Raw genomic sequence first — 19,463 nt, 5'->3', positions numbered from 1 at the left:
AAGCACCAAAGATCTTATGCATTGTTTTTCGATTCTCTCTCGGCATTTCGTTAACCCATTCTTTTTGTAATATCCTATTCCAAAATAGTGGGGACTATAAGTATTTTGAAATAGTGGGGATTGTTGGAATCTTCATGTGTATTTCAAATACTTGTGTGTTGTTTAGTCCCACATTGGTGAACCACCACTAGGTAGTGAGGTATTTGAGGTGAACCTCTAGCATAAGGGTGCCCTTAGGGTACAAATGCTTTTTGTGTTAGGAGGGAGGACTCACCCAAAGCCACACGCTGCTACAAGCCCGCCGCTCCGCGACCAACCGGAGCCGAAGTCGCGGTCGACGGGCTTGGGCTTGGGCTGGTTGTCTAGTGGGTAGTGGTTTACCTATTCCCTAAACTGGTTTTTTAGTGTTGCAGCAAGTTTCGGTTTGCTAGAGTTCTTCTCCAAGTTGGTTTTGTGAAACCGACTTTGTGAGGTTTCCTTCTCTCATATGATAACCGGATCACCTCTATATAAACACTGTTGTGTCTATAGAGGGTATCAATCACAGAGAGAGAGAGAGGACGCAGAGAGATAGAACTCGTGTCCGCCGCCGCCCTCATTTAAGTCGTCGCATCTTTGCCACTATAGAACCAAATAAACAAGTTGTTGAAGTCGTATACACCCTTCTCTTTACCTACCTAAACAGATAAGTCTTTATTGCTTCAATCTTCTTCTCTTCTTCCGCCACCGCCGAGGAGAGAGAGTTATATTGTCCGTTCTAGAGGGTAGTCTCTATTCTAGTGCAAAGTTAGATCGGCCGTTAACCATTGAATCCTCGTGGAGGGAAGACGCCATCGTTGCCTTTCTCGCACCATTGGAAGGGGCTAAATCTTTCCTTAAGGATGCCCTAATCCGCCTTTGGTTATTACTGCTATTCTCGTCCTTGTCTTCTATTGTTTTCTTTTATCTCGCATACAACACCATTGACCATATTGGGGATGATGAATCTCTTGTGGTGGTAGATCCATTGAAACCAAGCAAAGATGCTGGAAAATTTTCAACTTTAATCGGGTCTTTGGCCCAACGCCTACCCAAGGTACTTCTACATCCATATAGTCAATGCATTTTAACCGCTTTGCACATCTCTCCCGATTTTTGTTTACTTTGCTAGATGAAGTGTATAAGGAAACCCAACCATTGATTAGATCTGTCATGAACGGTTATAACGCGGTGCATATTTGCATATGGTCGACAGGTGAGACATACCATGGTGAGACATTGCTGAAAACATAGAACCATTTATTCCTAAGATACGCTCAAGATGGACTTCTATATTACTTCTTCAATAATGCTCAATTTTTGTCACTCTGCTTTTCGGTGTGGTCCTTCAGGGGAATCATTCAGGATATGAGGCACTCACAATGAGGCACTCACATATTAGTGAAATTTTGGGCCTATCCGCCCTCAAGTCTTTTGAGGGGAGGGTAAGGGCCTAGACTTTGAAACTTAAGCCCTCCCTTAACCCCAGCCCTCATTAGGCCCTCAATATTTATTACATATATTTTAATCATTTTTTTTACAATATATTTCATTTTAGCATTAATATGTTAAAAATCACTTAAAAGAACGTTTATCTATTAAGTTTGTCAACCTTATAATTTCATTATAATATTTTATGAAATAAATTTAACTTATCTTAATTGACTAATATAATTTTAACAAGTTTTTTTTTAGTAGTTTGAAGGTTTAATTGTGAAATGCATTCGATTTTATCATTTTTAACTAATGTTTCTAAATTTATTTTGTAAATTAAATGTATAACATAGTATCCGGCCCTCACATTTGGCCCTCAAGCCCGGCCCTTCAATCCCTCTCGAGAGGGTTGAGGGGCGAATAAAGGCTTCGATTTAAGCATTGAGTGACCCGACAGGCCCTCGAAGTAAATGAGGGTAGGATTGGCCCGCCCCAGCCCGGCCCATTTCACACCACTAAATGGAGGTAATTTGGTCCAAGACTCTTTGATGCCATACTGTTTCAGTGTTTCATCAACCAGATATCATCATAATATTTTGTATAAAGAGACATCCTTGTAGCACCCCGAATCTTTCATTTATTTGTATGCTTGGTATGAATCTTTGGTACTTTGATCAAAGGCTTGAATGGTGAAATATAGTGTATCTTGGGCCTTGTAACAAAGCCCATAACCCAAATCCACAAATCTCTCTAAGATTTTAGTTTTCCCATTACTTAACAAATTCCTACAAGAAGTTAGTTTATACCCAATTTGGCCAAATCCTAAAATCCAATTACTTAACAAAACTAATATGGTTGATTACATTTTATGGACATTCACAAATCTCTATAAAACTGAAGATGTCCCTCAAGGTTTGACCTTTTGTTTTAATTTCTTGTTTTGAGGAATGGCTCTTTGTTTAATTGTTGTTTTTGTTTAAGATATGATTGATAGGAGAGTTGAGGTTGTGGCTAGATTGAAATCTGTTCCTTTGATTCGGTTTCTTGATTTCGAAGTCTCTTAAGGAATATAATCTTCATATGTTCTTTGGATAATTAATTTGTTTTTATTGTTGTTGAGGTATTGGATAATGTTTTGTCAATGATATGAGAAGGAATGTTTGGACTAATATGCAGGTGCCTACTAGCAAAGTTGGTAAAACCTTTGGGTGATGATACCAGAGGTTTGGGGCTCAAACCCCGCTTGCTTGGACTAATATTGAAATGTATAGGTTTTTTATGTTAAGGGTGGAAGGAGAATTGTTAATGGGTATTGCTATATACAGACCCCATATATCTCAAGGCAGACCCCATTTTAAAAAAAATTAATACCAGATATGTCCCCAAATAATCTCTTAGGGGAGACTCCACTTAAAAAGTGAAAACACATAAATTTCAACTTTTGTCTTTTTACTCAAGTTTTGTCTTTTTACTCTCTCAATAAATCTTCCTTAAACCCACACTTTTTTTTTTCCACTCCTCTCATTTTCCAATCCAAATAAACTTAACCCACACATCTCTTCTTTCTCTACACATATTCATATTCTTTTTCAAATTCTTTTGTTCTATTTCTATTTACAACCCATCTTTTTGATGACATTGAGTGAAATGGAATGGGCATATGATGTTTTTAATGTGAAAAATGAACTATTTAATGAAGAGAAATTTCAATCAAGTGACCAAGACGGCGACCAAGACGAGGTAACTCCATATACAACTATTGTTCATAATGATTCCAATATCAATTTATTATGAAATCATTATGAGGACGACTTGTACAAAATGTGATTACAAAGTATTTATGCAAACTCAATCTATAAGGACGATCTCTTTCGTTTAATAGTGAGTGTTGGGAAATGGGAATAGTCTTACGTTCGAGACGTCCCAGGCCAACTAACTTTCTAAGACTCTGGCGCCCCAACTGGAGCGACTTATGAAGCATTAGACAGTCTAATTTGGCCGTCTCTTAGTTACTTTGATAGATATCCTATATTTTTCTTGTGACAAATTTTTAGCTAACATTATAATTCACTGTAAATGTTATAGGATCCTCTATACAGTCACAATGAGGTACCAATTGATGCACTTCGGACTTCACAAAATTCAAATGCATCTTCGGAGGAGCACTACATAGATCAAACCGAACATTTTAACACCAACATGGTATGCATGGATGAATATATGTTTTGAAACTTACTTTTTTGATTTAATACCTTTTTACCCATGGATTAATGAATACTTAAATTGATTTATAGGTATTTGATAGTCGTCAAGATTTGATTGATTGGACACAACATAAAGGAAGTGAAGTGGGAGCTATTAGATCCTTCGGGAAATCTCAAAATGCAATTGGTGGGAAGGCTCCTAGACTTATTTTGATATGTGAGCATGGTGGTAAATTTCGATCTCATAAAAAGGTAGAAGCAAACGAGAAGGCAGTGAGAAAGACTGGAACAAAAAAGATGAATTGTCCTTTTAAATTAAAAGCATGTTTTGAACGTGGTAGTTTAGATAGATGGACACTAAGAGTTGATTGTGGTCGTCATAATCATGGGATGGCAAAAACTATGGAAGGTCACTCTTATATGGGAAGGTTTAATAAGATGGAAATGATTCTTGTATCTGAGATGAGTAGAGTTGGAGTCAAACCAAAAGAGGTCATGAATGCTGTCAAAGCAAGAGATATATTAAACTCGTCCTCCATGAGACAAATGTATAACGCAAGACACAGAATTAGACTTGATGAAATGGAAAATAGAACACAGTTGCAAGAGTTGGGTAGATTGTTAAGGGAAAATGGATATGTGGAGTACAGTAAACGTCGAGAAGGTAGCAATGAGGTTTGCGAATTGTTTTGGACCCATCCGAGTTCGATCCAAATGGCTAAGACTTTTAACCAAAATTTTCTCATGGATTGTACGTATAGGACAAACAAGTATCATTTCAAGTTGTTAGAGATTGCAGGAGTGACATCGACCAATATGATTTTCACTACATGTCATGTGTTGATGGAAAAGGAAAAAGATTATGACTACACTTGGGCATTGGAAAGGTTTCGAGAGATACTCATGCCTGAAGTTCCAGTGTTGATTGTGACTGATAGGGAGCTAGCTTTGAAGAATGCTGCCGATGTAGTCTTTCCAAATGCAAATAAGCACTTGTGTCGATGGCACATTTCCCAATGTGTCTTGAAAATGGGAAAAAATATTTCGGTGACGAAAGCAAAACACATAAAATAAACTTTGTGCCATGTGGACATTTGTGGTAAAGTCAAAGACCGAGGAGAGTTTTTGAGAAAGTTTGCTTCTATAGAATTAGCTTTTAAAGATTATCCCGCGGCTCATCCAATATTTATGAGAACATGGTTGCTTTTTTACAAAGAAGCATTTGTTGCTTCTTTGGATAGACCAACAAAAGCACTATGGAAACACTACAACTAATAGGGTGGAAGGATTGCATGCTCGATTGAAGTCGAGCTTGAAGGAACATGCAAACATGATTTTCTTGGAATGTGGAAATTGATCCATCCAGTTATCAATATTGAGATGAGCTTTAAATTAGAGCCTCTTTTTGAGAGGAGTTTAACTAGATTTCCAGCACGAAAGCACAATGACGAAGTTTTTTAGTGAGCCAGAGGATTTATTTCAAAGAGAGCTTTAGATTTGATTTTGGAAGAGATGAGACATATAGATGTCATTGGGGTAGATGATAGTGTTTGCGACCACACTTTATGCGTACTTCACACACGGTTTGCCGTGGTGCGCATGAGCTAGTGATACTCAAACAAAAGGGTGCGTAATACCTTTTTTCCTGAAATTGATGAATTTTGGAAAAAGTTGTCTATTGAACCGAGCCAATGATCCCATTGGTGTTGATTACAAACCAGCTATGGATTTATTTATTCAATGACTAGGATCGACTTCGAAGACCAAGAGATCTATGATAAAGATGCTCATGGAACTTGGTAACGCCTGAAAGTTCATCATTGGAGCCACCAAAGGAGGATGCTACACCAAAAGGTCCCTAAGGGCGATTACTAAGAAGAGGCCAGCAAAAGAAGAGTGGTCAACTACCCGAGATCCGTCATGGTTTGAGTACCCTCCGGATGCTCCACCCGTGACTCCACAATCTATAACAAAGCCCAAGGCCAAACCATTTGTTCCAAAGAGGAAGAAACCAAATTTTGATGTTGGTTCCTCCATTAATGAAATTGAACATCCTCCAGATGCTCCACCCGTGACTCCACAATCTATAACGAAGCCCAAGGCTAAACCATATGTTTCAAAGAGGAAGAAACAAAATGTTGATGTTGGTTGCTCCATTAATGAAATTGAGCATCCTCCAGATGCTCCACCTGTGACTCTACAATCAATAACGAAGCCCAAGGCCAAACCATATGTTTCAAAGGGGAAGAAGAAACTGAGTTTTGATGTCAGTTGCTCCATTGCTCAATCTGGATATAAAATGTGTTTTTCGCGTGAATTGCTACAGTTTATTGTTGGTTTTGAAGACCACGGGCGTGATGGAAATTGTGGTTTCAGGGCTTTCTGCTTGGCTTTGGGAAGAAAAGAAACCGACTGGTTTTGGATGAGACAAGAGTTATTAAGTGAGTTAATGTCAAATGAGGAATATTATATGAGGATATTTTCCCAGGAAGCTGTTGATGGATTAAATAAAAGGATAAAGAAAAAGAAGAGAACTCGTGCCAAGAGGAACAAATGGATGGATATGCCTATTACTGGGTATTTGTTTGCGTCGAGATTTGATGTTGTGCTTGTACAGTTCTCCACATCATATTGTTATACCTTTCTCCCTATGAGATCTCCAGTGGATCTAAACAATGTTAATGTGCTTGGGATCGGTTATGTTAATAGTAATCATTACATTAAACTAGATTTGGAAGATGGTTGCCCAATTCCAAAAATAGTGTTGTTTTGGAGCAGGAATAGTCTAGAAATAGCAAAAGGCTGGGAAATTCTAGTGAAAACCCGTGTGGAGGCATTCCAAGGGTTGAATGTTCAAGGGATTGCTCAAGCGGAGGCTTTCGAAGGAGATCCAATTTTTGTCGATTAGTGTAGTTGGGCAAATAGATGTTTGAAATATTTTATACTTTTTACAGAGGATACATGAAGAAACATTTTTTTTGCGATGAAAAGTTTTTGTAAAGACTTTGATAGAATGGAATTGAGTTTCTTATATATTTTGGAACCAAACATTTTACATATATTAATTTTGATGTTTTAGACTTTCATTGTTTACATGTATTGGTCTGAAACATTTTGCCAAAATTTCAAATTAGTTAGAGTTTTAATTTTGATCAAAACTAACCTAAAAATAAAAGATGTTCAAATTAGGCTAACTCTGTGTGCATTGGATGGTTGGACTGGACCGTTTTATAAAGATAGGAGATTGTGTTGGACCTGTCTTAAGAACGGTTCATTGGAACCAACTTTAAAATAAAAAATGTTCATATTAGGCTAACTCCGTTTGCATTGGATGGTTGGACTGGACCGTCTTAGAAAGATAGGAGATTGTGTTGGGCCTGTCTTAAGAACAGTTCATTGGAACTAACTTTAAAATAAAAGACGTTCAGATTAGGCTAACTCTGTTTGCATTGGATGGTTGGACTGGACCGTCTTAGAAAGATAGGAGATTGTGTTGGACCTGTCTTAAGAACGGTTCATTGGAACCAACTTTAAAATAAAAGACGTTCAGATTAGGCTAACTCCGTCTGCATTGGATGGTTGGACTAGACTATCCCATCTCGTTTTGGATAGCTGATCTAAACTATTTAATTGGTCAAAATTGGTCAATTTTTAGTAATGCACTCAAATTTGGTTCACAGTGGCTGACAAAATCTTTATTTTAAGACAATAATTAAAAAAAACATTACTAACCATTGTTTATACACTTAAATGTTACATATTCATTTTATGGTCTTCCCCACTACACTATATGAGCTAAGTTCAGGGTTTAAGGTTTATGGGTAAGGTTTTGTACTTTACAGAGATGTGAATGAAATTAAATTTGAACAATATTTTTTTTTTCTTTAATTCAAAATTTATTATTGAATTTTGGCTCACAAAATTATTTTTGAAATTTAAATACACGACTCAGTTTAGGGTTTTGGGTTTATAAACCGTTTAGTTAGTCAAAATTGGTCAATTTTTAGTAATTCACTCAAATTTGGTTCACAGTGGCTGACAAATTTTTTATTTTAAGACAATAATTAAAAAAACATTACTAACCATTGTTTATACACCTAAATGTTACATATTCATTTTATGGTCTTCCCACTACACTATATGATTTGAGTTAGGGGTTTAAGGTTTATGGGTAAGGTTTTGTACTTTTAGATATGTGAATGAAATTAAATTTGAACAATTTTTTTTTTCTTTAATTCAAAATTTATTATTGAATTTTGGCTCACAAAATTATTTTTGGAATTTAAAATACGACTCAATTTAGGATTTAGGGTTTTGGGTTCAGAGCATATATATAGTGAAGGAAAACTTTGATTCAAATTTTTTGGTCAATTGATTTGTAGTTTTTTTTTTTTTCATATGAAATCTTGAAGTCTTGAAGATGAAATTGAAATTGAAATTTCCCGCCCAAATTTTAAAATTTGAATTTGAATTTGAATTTTAAATTTTAGTAAAATTTCGAACACAATATTTTGGTAATTTGGTTTGTATTATTCATTTCATGTTCAATACAATATGAAAACATGAATTGAATTGAAATTGGAGTTAGTGATAACACAAAACCAACTTGAAATTCAAAATAAAAAATTTAAATTTAAATTTTTTGCCCAAAATTTCAAATTGGATTTTAAATTTCAGTGAAATCTCGAAACCCGCCCAAAATTTGAATTTGAATTTTGAAATCCGACCTTACAGTAAGTTATACCGAAATATTTTGTCAAAATTTCAAATTTCAAATGAAGAGAGATGTGTTGGTCAGAATGGTTCAATTTAACTAACTTAAAAAGAGTAGATGTTCACATTGGGCTACTCTATGCCCCCTTTTGTTAGTTGGAATGGACCGTCTTATACATAGACGAAATGTGTAGGTCCTTCATTAGGAATGGTTTAATTGAACTAACTTATATAAATAAAGATGTTCCAGTTAGACTATCCCTTTATGCCTCTGTTGGTTGGACTGGACTGTCTTACACTTAGATTAGATTTTGCTGGCTAGCTTTGTTTGATTTAGTTGGTTGGACTGGACTGTGTTATACTTAGATTAGATTTTGCTAGTCCTACATTAAGATCGGTTTAAATAAACTAACTGAAAGAGAAAAGACGTTCGCACCAAGCTAGCTTTTACTGCTTTAGTTGGTTGGAATGGACCTATCTTACACTTAGATTAGATTTTGCTAGTCTGTATTAAGATCGGTTTAAATAAACTAACTTAAAGCGAAAAGAGCGTTCTCAACCTGACTAAGCGTTTACGCTTTTTAGTTAGTTGGAATTTGACTATCTTACACCGAAAGGGATGACTTAAAAGCGGATACTCTTAGTGTAAATGGCCACCATGATTTAATAGTTAAACGTAAACATTGGCTAGTCAAATTGGCATGGTTCGGGTAGGGCACAACTTCTTTCTTTCCCATTTCCACTTTTGGCCTTGGCGTTGATACATCGTCCAACATTTTTCTTACATCTTGGTGAGTGGTGGCCAGATCTTTGGATAGTGTTGGTTCTTATACATCTAATACCGAACTAAACCACGGACTAACAAAAACCTGGGAAGTCTAATATGAAAAAAAATAACTTCTATCTGGTTGGCAGTGACTGTCGTATAATCAAACAATGAAAGCATAAAAGAACAGAATTGATTTGAACTTCTCACATACAACGTCATGAAAGATCCAGATATAGTGTCAAGGAGGATGCACAGAAGTCAGTAAAATCCTTAGAATGTTAGTAAAAGAAGCATTTAATGAACAAAATCTTATTAGAAATAGTACTGCAGTTCTCAGTTACAAAAACTTAGATTCAACAAGTATTCCACATATCCCACAAAAATCTCTGAGTAACCCAGCAACAATAAAATGTTATCACTTGATTTTTCTCTATAACCATCTTTGTTACAAAAGCATAAGTAAACATAACAATAACAGAATTAAAACATAACAACCACCTCTCCTTTGAGCTCACCGTCACTGTTATAGACAAATCGAATGTGTTTGCCTTCAAAATCAGGAAGTGTCTTCTTTTGCAAAAAAATCTTACTTATACCTTCACATAGTTCATCAACCAATCCTCCTTCCTCCCCATCATGCTCTTCATAATCTGTTTCTTCCTCCTCATTATAATCTTCTTCTTCAATTTCCTCTTCTTCGTCTTCGTCTCGAGTACTAGTATTCACTTGCACAGACCAAACAGAAGCATCATCACATAGTACATTAATATTGTAGTGCTAGATTGGTAGCCTCTCTTAAACGAGTTCTTCCCTTTGGTTGATTCCTAGACTTGGCTCATAATTTCCCATTTGGGGTGATCCAAACTTGTTACGTTTATAGCGCCCGTTTATCATTTGTGCGAGGTGAGGCCGGTGGTCGATGTTGCTCCAAGGTTGCATCAATTGGGTGGAGTACATCAATTGAGCAGGTGGTGGTTCGGCATTTAGTTTCTTCACTGAGAAAATGTAACATCTGCAAAGTGGACATGTAAAGTTGGCCTTGAGCCAATGGTGAATGCAATCTATATGGAACAAGTGCTTGCAAGATGGGATCTGGTGCAATTGTTCCTTGAGCTCAAAATCTCCTAGACACCGCAACATCTGCCATGACCATGGTTAAAGATTCCCTTAATTACACTGAAAAATATATAATCACTTAACTTAGTTTACGATTCGTGAATGAGATCAATACACTATACATTGGCTAACAAAACAAACTCCAGCTATGAGACACTGATAGAACTAGGGCCTCGTTAAACTCTAGCCATATAGAACCGGACTCTTCACGTAAAGTTCTTTCGGTAAAAAATACAAGAAAACAGACCAATGTATTTTTTAAACCTTTTACAACAATGCCATAGATATGAAGAAATTGTACATCACTTAATAGTAGACTAGTAGTTAGAACTTAGAACCCCATAACCTAACAAATAACGTTCATTATTACGAACCAAATTTGGACACTCTACGGACAAAAAGGTATGTCAAAGACCACTACAGTTCAATGGAAGGCTTATCCTTGCTAGCCTCTCGTTAAGAACAAGCCATCGGCAGTTTTCGCTCCGCCTCAACAACCTAAAACAATGTAATCCGGCTAAAAGTGAATATCAAATTAAAATCTCATTTTAAAGCACGAGTTTAACTTTAATGAAATTGCGCATTATCTGAGACAAAACTGAACACTCAAGTGATCAAACTAGAAATTAAGTAAATTACACAAATGAAGCAACAAAACTAGAAATTAATCATATCTTACCTTATAATAATACCTCTTGATTTACCTAACAAATCGGAAGTATGCTTAAAACTGTTTCTATCGAATCTTTGTAAGGGTACGCTTTGACTGCAACATATACAAATACAAAACCGTCTGTAGTTCTCCAAGCAATCCTACAAAAACATAAGTGACAACTTCCCCAACTTAGCGGTGGTTGAGTCCAATGAACATGTCGGCCAAGAATGAGGATTAGGAGATAAAATCCCCGACCGAGATAGCGATTCAGTTATCCGGATAATAAGAGATAAAACACTTAAATAACAGTTAAGTTAGCTAGATAATATAATAAGAGATAAAATCCCACAGCCCGAAGAATCATCCCAACCCACTACAAAACCCCTAGTATAAAGTCATCAAAGACAAAAGTTTTTAGGCGGGGAGACAAAATGAGAGCATCTATTAGATGTTCCAAAAAAAAAAAAAAAAAAAAAAAAAAAAAACCAATTAGATAGAAACACCAACATTAACACCATCATTTCTTTCTCTTCTGCCTCATTGTAAGTTGTCGTTTGGTCAACTTTGTTGTGTCAATGTCCATGTTATCTCCACTATTTTCACCACCATCTCCACCATTATCTTGACCACCCCCACTATTTTCACCAACATCTCCACTATTTTCACCCCCACCTCCACTTTGTGAACTTTCTTGAATGATTTGTTTGAATTGGAGAATGTTGTATATCATCTTACCACGTGCTAACATCCCATGAACATCTTGGGTTCCTCCTATATCCAACGATTCTTTAAGCAACCTTGTCGCTTCTGTTACAATAAGTTCCTATATATAAAGTAATTTGACAGTCAAATGTATATATATCACAAATATGACTAACATTAGATATATTATAATTTTCGAACACAATGAAATCGAATACGAGTAGGAATAAAAAATATATATACATCTTACCCAATTTACAGGTGGAAGACTATGAACTTGTGAAAAGTACTTCGGATTCTGCATATGAGGATGGCTAATATTGTTGAACCAATCTATGTATCTATTAACGTAATCCGAGGAAGCCACAACACGTTCACCACGTTCAAACTTAGACAAAACATGATTATCCCCCGACGTCCACAATCGGGAAAAAGTGTAATGACTCACATTGTATCGCACATTTGCTTTTTTACTACCATATTTAGGTTGAATCGGCCTACCAGGAATCCTTTGAACATATCCAACCGGACGTAGAACTCGGTTAATATTGTAGCCTTCAGCTATATCAAGCACACACAATCGCCATTAAAAAAAAGTAACATCGTCTAATGGTCGGATGTCACTTAACATCTTTGTAAGGGTCCCAATAAACCTAACACACAAAAATTCATAATTGTTATTCTCTTCCATCATTTTACAAACTAACAAATTATAATAAGAAAGTATTAAACTTATATCCTTACTTCTCTAGCCGATAATAAGTCTATCTCCTCCGAAGGTAGATCAAAGAAGACACTTTGGCCATTGAAAGTGAGGGATATACCATCCACCGTCTCATACGAGGCATATCCCTTTTAAAGTCCATATTGATCATGGGAGAATTCTCAAGAAGCGAAAGTGTTCATACACCCAAGCCTACAAAAGTATTTTGTGAACAAATCAAATTTTAAAAATGAGATAACTCCCTACAATAATAAAATACTACTTACTTCCAACAATGTCATAGACCCGGCAACTTGTCTCCCATTTCGTTGAGATGCTTTTGCCAACTCCCTATATAAATAAGCCAACGCAGCAGCACCCCAAGCATACTTTGAAACATTGTCAACCTCCAGCAACACCTGCAAGTAGGCAACGTGTACACCAACTCCCGACTTGTCATTGAAGATTGTACACCCCAAAAGAAACAACAAATAAGCTCGAACATGACAGTCAACAATTTCAACCGTAGCATCTTCGGGCGTGTTAGAGAATGTCTTCCTTAACCACTCTAGAGTCACATGACCTTTTTTCACTTTGGGTACATTTTCAGCCGTCAAACCAATCCCTTGTATAAGCAATTCTTCTGCTTTTCCTTTATCTAACAAATAGATTCCCTCCACTGGAAGACCTTTGATTGGAATCCCCAAAATTTGGCTGACATCATCGAGAGTAATGGTCATCTCGCCAAATGGGAGATGGAAAGTAGTTGTTTCTTGATGCCATCTCTCACAAAATGCTGAAATCACTACTGCATTGAAGTTCTTCCACGAATACAAGGCTAAGTTTAACAACCCGATACCTTCTAGCTTCTTTTGGAAAAGAGGTGGTTCTTTACTTATGTCCCATTGCTCTAGTTTGACGGTATGGTGGTGCAGTTTTAGAATACCCCTTTCCTACAAAATTAAACAATATTTTAATTTAATAAATAAATAAATAAAAAACACGACTATAAAATGAATTAAGCATAGATGTAAAAAAAAAAAAAAAAACCTTTCCAGTCCAAATCTTGCGAGCAATATGGTCCTCATAATCGACCAAAACTTGGTTATCTATAGGACCTTCGGAATATATTCCCAATTTAGACTCTCCATCGCTCTGCGTTCTCATCAACTTGCTGCAAATTTTCTTCTTGCCCATTAGAAACCGCTTATCTCCTCATCATGTTCTTCTTCCAACTCAACATTATCTGCTTTGCGCAAATTTTCTTCTTGCCCATTAGAAACCTCTATCTCCTCATCATGTTCTTCTTCCAACTCAACATTCTCGTCTTCTTCAATATGGTCTTCTACAACTATTGCTTTTTGTTTTTAGATTGATGAGATGCCGTTTGGGGCACCCTAACCGAAGGTGACGACTAGAGACAACTTTCCCTTTCTTTTTGGTGCATGACTATCCCTGTAATATCGTCAATAGCTAACAATAGTCAAATTTCAATTACAACCCAAACTTTATGATGCAAGAGAAAATGCAAGCTTTTAAGTATGCCATGAAAACCGATGATTTTTTTGTAAACTATATATTAATTATAAGCACTCGAAGTCTCTCAATCAAAGACTTTTATTAAATGACAAGTGATACAATAATCTCAACATCCTCATAATATTATCCAAAATAATATTCTATTTGTCAAACGGATGTCGAAAACATCTCACACAAAAAAATAATATCTCCAATCTCCGAATATTGCCTCGAGATGAAGATACAAGACAGACAAGGTTTCAAGTGACGCTTAACATCTATAAGGACGAGTACCTCTTCGAAGTCATTTACTCACTCCATTCAATTTGAAAGCCTAATGAAGCATATAATGATCATCCTATGGCAGATTCGGATTAATAGAAGAACTAAACATATATATCCCTCTTTCACATTCAAACAAACGCCATATATCATCATCAACAACTAGTATAATATAACCCAAAATTGCATTCAAACAAAATTTTCATGAACTAGTCGTGCTATAAATCTCTCGCCTCGGATGATATTATTATCCAATCGGGTTTTTCTCGGGTTTTTCCAAGAAAAGTGATCAAACACAATTTGTTTGGAATTTATGAATATGTAGTGACCAAACACAGAACGTAGCAATGCAATACCATTTTCAAACGAATCAAGCTCATAAAGAGACTAAAAAGATACCCACACAACGATCTGGTCCATAAGAGTATGACCCTCTGAAGATACTAAATATAAAATCTTAGAGTATGTGATTAATGGGAAAACACTTCTAATAAATATTCTCACTACAAAAATGTTATTTGATGCAAATAGTAATAAAGAAACATCTTCTCGCCATTCAAACACTCAAATATAATAAGCCTTGATCAATCTCAATCCATATCCAAATCAAAACTTGAAAAGAAAAACATAGCATGGTCTCTAAAGTATCCACCTTATTACACCTGGAATCTTAAACAATTGAATTAAGAAAGAGAAAAACAAGAAGTATTTTGTTGAGTACAAACCCTTACTCAAAGAAACAGAGTCAGAGAAGCTTTTGAGGGGATACGTTGATTTTGCACATTTGAGACCTTCTAAACCTCAAAAGATAACGTAGCGAAAACACTCAAAATATTAAAACCTGCAACAACAGATTTACATTCAATGACTTAAATAAAAGAAATGCAGTACCATGTCATAATAACTATACCATCAATCATCAAAAAATAAGTTCATAAAAATGCAAACTTGGAACACTAAACTCACTTCAAATCAACGAATGCATTAAAACCCAACAATGGGTAAACTCAAATTCAATATAAACGACAGAAAACAGAATAAAACACATGAAAATAATAATGGGAAAAAAGTAGTTCATAAAAAAGTCATTTTTTTACCGACAAAGTGAGCGTTGAAACGATGATATTAACTAGAGAAGAAGAATTAAAGGATAAACAAGTTCTTATTACCTTAAACACTTGGTTTTTTTTATTTTAGAGGAGTTGGAAGAAAGAGAACAGCGGTGGAAGAAAGTGAAAAGTGAAAAAAGAAAACAATATTTTTTGTTTGGGGTCTGCCTTGAGAAAATTTTAAGTTTGGGGTCTGCCTTGAGAAAAAATGGGGTCTGCCTTGAGATGGGGTCTGCCTTGAGAGATATGGGTCTGTATATAGTCTTTCCCTTGTTAATGGTTAATGCAATGTTAGTTTTGTGATTCATCCGCCTTGTTCTTCGATGTAAGGGTTTTTGCCCCTGGGTGATGATTAGACCCTTATGAATCTTGACAATTAAGACAATGTTTTGTACCCTGTGTGTAAATATGAGTTATAGTGGTTTACGTACTTGAAGGTTCCCCCATTTTGGAATTCGATATGGGGATTGTGGTGTTTAGGTTATTTATTATTCTATTATTTATACTGATTAGGTTTAATTATACCTATACAAAAGCACTGTCTCCTCTATTGGCTTTAGTAGTCGAAGCATGCTTAGGCTTTTTGGGTTTTGTATTATGTGAAAAATTTGGAACTGATTGTTGCGTTACAGATGTGATTTGTGGGCTTGTTGTCCTGTAAGTTTTGAAAGGTTTGGTATTTTTTGTGTGCAGATTGGTCCAGAGCAGATTGAAGCGTTGTATCGGTATACCAAATTTCAGTTTGAATGTGGAAACTACTCTGGTGCAGCTGACTTTTTGTATCAGTACCGGGCTTTATGCACAAAACAGTGACAGGAACTTGAGTGCATTATGGGGAAAGCTTGCCGCGGAAATACTGATGCAGAACTGGGCTGTTGCGCTTGAAGAGCTCAATCATTTGAGGGAGATAATTGATGCAAAGGTTTGTGATGAGTACTTCTCTGCATATGTATACTTCTCACAATCTCTGATGTATGTCTTACACCCTATCTGTGCTGCAGAACTTTCAAACTCCAGTCAATCAGCTGCAAAGTAGAATTTGGCTAATGCATTGGAGCCTTTTCATATTTTTCAACCAATGAAGGTGGCAGAATAGATCTTTTCCTCTATGACAGGTATATAATTTCTTTTTAATGTATGATGTTTTTGTTATGTCTATCACTATTTCCTGAAAGAGCTGTTCCACCCGCATTCAGAATACACTCTAGTTGGAAGTTAGAAGAGTAGAGTCAGTGACCACACAAAAACCATAACTTGAAAGTAAAATAATCTGTATTTTTTTATGCATATGAAGTTGACAAATATAATTTCAGGTATCTTAATGCAATTCAGACAAATGCACCCCATCTTTTGCGATATCTAGCTACTGCATTGATTATCACCAAAAAGAGAAGGCCCCAGCTCAAAGAATTTATCAAAGTAATCCAGCAGGAACAGTACTCTTACAAAGACCCGATTACAGAGTTCTTGCAGTTTCTATATGTGAACTATGACTTTGATGGTGCACAGCAAAAGCTGCGAGAATGTGAGGATGTAAGTTTTGAAATTTGCATTATATATTTTATGTGCCACACGTCCTTACAATGACACATATTTTGTCTTCTGAAATATATATCTGCTCTACCATAAGTAGTTTTTACTTTTTCCTTTTAAGGGAAGTTGCCATAGCTGGAACCCACGACAGCATGCTATAGTTGAATTTATAATTTATCCCATTGATGATGATTTTAGGAAAAAATGTTAAAGTTGAAAAAGAATTGAGGTACAATCCATTTCGAGAACTCATGGAATACATGTGACAACTAGATAGTTATAGTAGCACTTGTGCCTCTGCACCAAATGCTTTCCTTGAGATTGTCCCGTCTACCATGATGTGTATACTTGACACAAATCCTGTATACCATGCCATGTGGACATGTGGTTTGCTTGTATGGTCCATGATGTGTGTAGGGTTGCGATTCTGCTACAACCAGTTAGCCATCTTTCCGTGTAAGTTGTTCATATAGAATGACTACTTGTTTGACGGGGATGTTTTCAGTAGAATACGACCGTCACTGTTATAGCTGATTGCATCACTTGACACCTTCTACGTGTGCGTACTTGTACCTATGCTTTTAGTAATTGTTTGGTGGGGGAGAAGATATGCATCTGTGATCTTTACATAAGCTTGATGCTATTTTATGTGTTTGTGATTGTTTCACGTTGCATTTTATGCTTCTGCTTTCTGCATGTCTCTGAAATATTTTTCTGCCTTTGAATCTCTGGGTTCTCTGCAGGTTATACTGAATGATCCTTTCTTGGGAAAACGTGTTGAAGAAGGCAACTTTACTACAGTACCTTTGAGGGATGAGTTTCTCGAAAACGCCCGTCTTTTCATATTTGAAACTTAGTGCAGAATACATCAGTGCATTGATATAGGGTAATTAAATGCGACTTGAAGAATCAGTTTTATATGTAAATTAGTTTCACTTTGTTCGTCTAGTAATTTGTGACGTGCAGAAATTCAGTGTCCATTCATCTGTCTTTTCATTTAAATCTGACAGAACACTTGCGGAAAAGTTGAATATGACTTATGACGAGGATGAAAGATGGATAGTGAATCTTGTGCGAAATCCAAAGCTTGACGCAAAGATTGATTCCAAGTTGGGAACTGTTGTCATGGAACCCAATCATGTGAATGTGTAAGTGTTCAACTGGTGTTCCACCTGCTAAGCATTCATTTGCGTCTTTGTCAGCTAGCCCTTTCCAACTCACTCCCTTTCTTCTCTGATCTGACTTGCAGGTACGAACAGATCATTGAAAACACCAAGGCATTCTCTTTGCGTACTTACAAATACGCTAATCTCGTTCTAGAATCTGCTCAAGTACAAACTGCTGTAAGAGGTGCCGTTCTTGCGAAAATTTCTTGAAACCAGAGTCTGGAAGGATTTTGGTTGTTTGCTTTCATCTTGTTTTGTGTTTTATACCTTTACATCTATAGATTAATTCGTTAGCGTTGGCTGAGGTGATGCCCGATGAAACATGTAAGGGCAAAAAACGTGCAACACAGTAGGTAGCCATTGAGTTATGTATGTCTCTCATGTCAAGGATTCATGTCATTAAGCCCAAAAGAACTTGAAAGTTCTGTTTATCAAACGTCACCAAACGAACTAGTAACTGCAATTTTGGTGGCAGTATAAAACTGTTGTAAATGGCATCTATCATAGAAAATTTGAGGATAACAAAAGCATACAAAGAGGTTAAAAATATTGTTTTCATGTCTAACAATTACCACCAAACCCACCCTAGATTTTCTTTGTTGTTTACTCCTTTCTAAACTGACTCCCTTTCTTCTTCTTTTTTTTTTTCTTTAAAAAAAACTTGCCGCTGCCTTCTTCTCTGTTCTGAATTTCAAGCACAAACGGATCATAGAAAGCACCAAGGCCCTCTCTAAATATCGTTCTAGAATCTGCTCAAGTACAAACTGCTGTATAAGGCAGTAAGGCACCGTGTTCGAAATTCGAATGTGTTCAAGCTTGGAAGGGCTACAACGTGCACTACAGTAGGTATAGGTAACCAATGAGTTATTCCTCAAGGATTCATCTGATTATTTAACGTCAGCAAACGAATTAGTAACAGCAATTTTGGGTTTAATTAATTATAAGCTGTAAAGTAAAAATGGTGGCAGTATATAGTGATAAAGGAAGCAATGGGAGGATAATTGGGCAAGGAAAAATATGACCACCAAAGCATCAGTGCATGTGTGCACCATGAGATAATCAGTTGTACGTATAAAAGAGTGCCATGCGACAGTGTGAGCACATTAGCCTGACTATCACACTTTTTCAAAATTTAGAAACACAATCTTAGGAGTTAGGAGTTGTAGGTGAGGTATGAGTCTATGACTCTTTGACTATCACACTTTTGCAAAATTTAGAAACACAATCTTAGGAGTTACGAGTTGTAGGTGAGGTATGAGTCTATGACTCTTTACATAAGATCCTTTTTTTTCGATAATAAGATCAAACTGTTCAATCCATTGAGAAGAATAATTGCATATATCGACACACATCAAGTTTTATTTCCTTCCACAGGTAAATACTATTATGTTCATGACGCATGATTGTCTTCGTTGTTCTTGTAAATATGAAAAAATTGTTTGTAGGAATTATTAGGAAGTATAATCATATCGTTCTTCTTCGCTGTTATCAGAGATTATTCCTGCAAAGGATCTTAAACTTGATACTTTAACACTATTGCC

At 36.1% G+C, this 19,463-nt stretch overlaps 1 pseudogene across 1 annotated transcript in view; it reads left to right on the top strand.

The window, feature by feature from the left end:
• LOC147484186 (eukaryotic translation initiation factor 3 subunit E-like) overlaps positions 1-18,458 on the top strand; it is a 75,659-nt pseudogene extending 57,201 nt beyond the window's left edge. Inside the window, exons 4-9 of the transcript XR_015203650.1 lie at positions 15,917-16,145; positions 16,225-16,338; positions 16,537-16,756; positions 17,500-17,642; positions 17,767-17,904; positions 18,006-18,458. The product of XR_015203650.1 is annotated as a eukaryotic translation initiation factor 3 subunit E-like (transcript). The remainder of the gene's footprint in view (positions 1-15,916; positions 16,146-16,224; positions 16,339-16,536; positions 16,757-17,499; positions 17,643-17,766; positions 17,905-18,005) is intronic.
• The last annotated feature ends 1,005 nt before the right edge of the window (positions 18,459-19,463 follow it).

This window comes from Coptis chinensis, chromosome 8, assembly GCF_015680905.1.
Source record: "Coptis chinensis isolate HL-2020 chromosome 8, ASM1568090v1, whole genome shotgun sequence".
In the NCBI taxonomy this organism is placed as follows: Eukaryota; Viridiplantae; Streptophyta; class Magnoliopsida; order Ranunculales; family Ranunculaceae; genus Coptis; species Coptis chinensis.
This window is presented reverse-complemented; position numbering and strand designations above follow the sequence as displayed.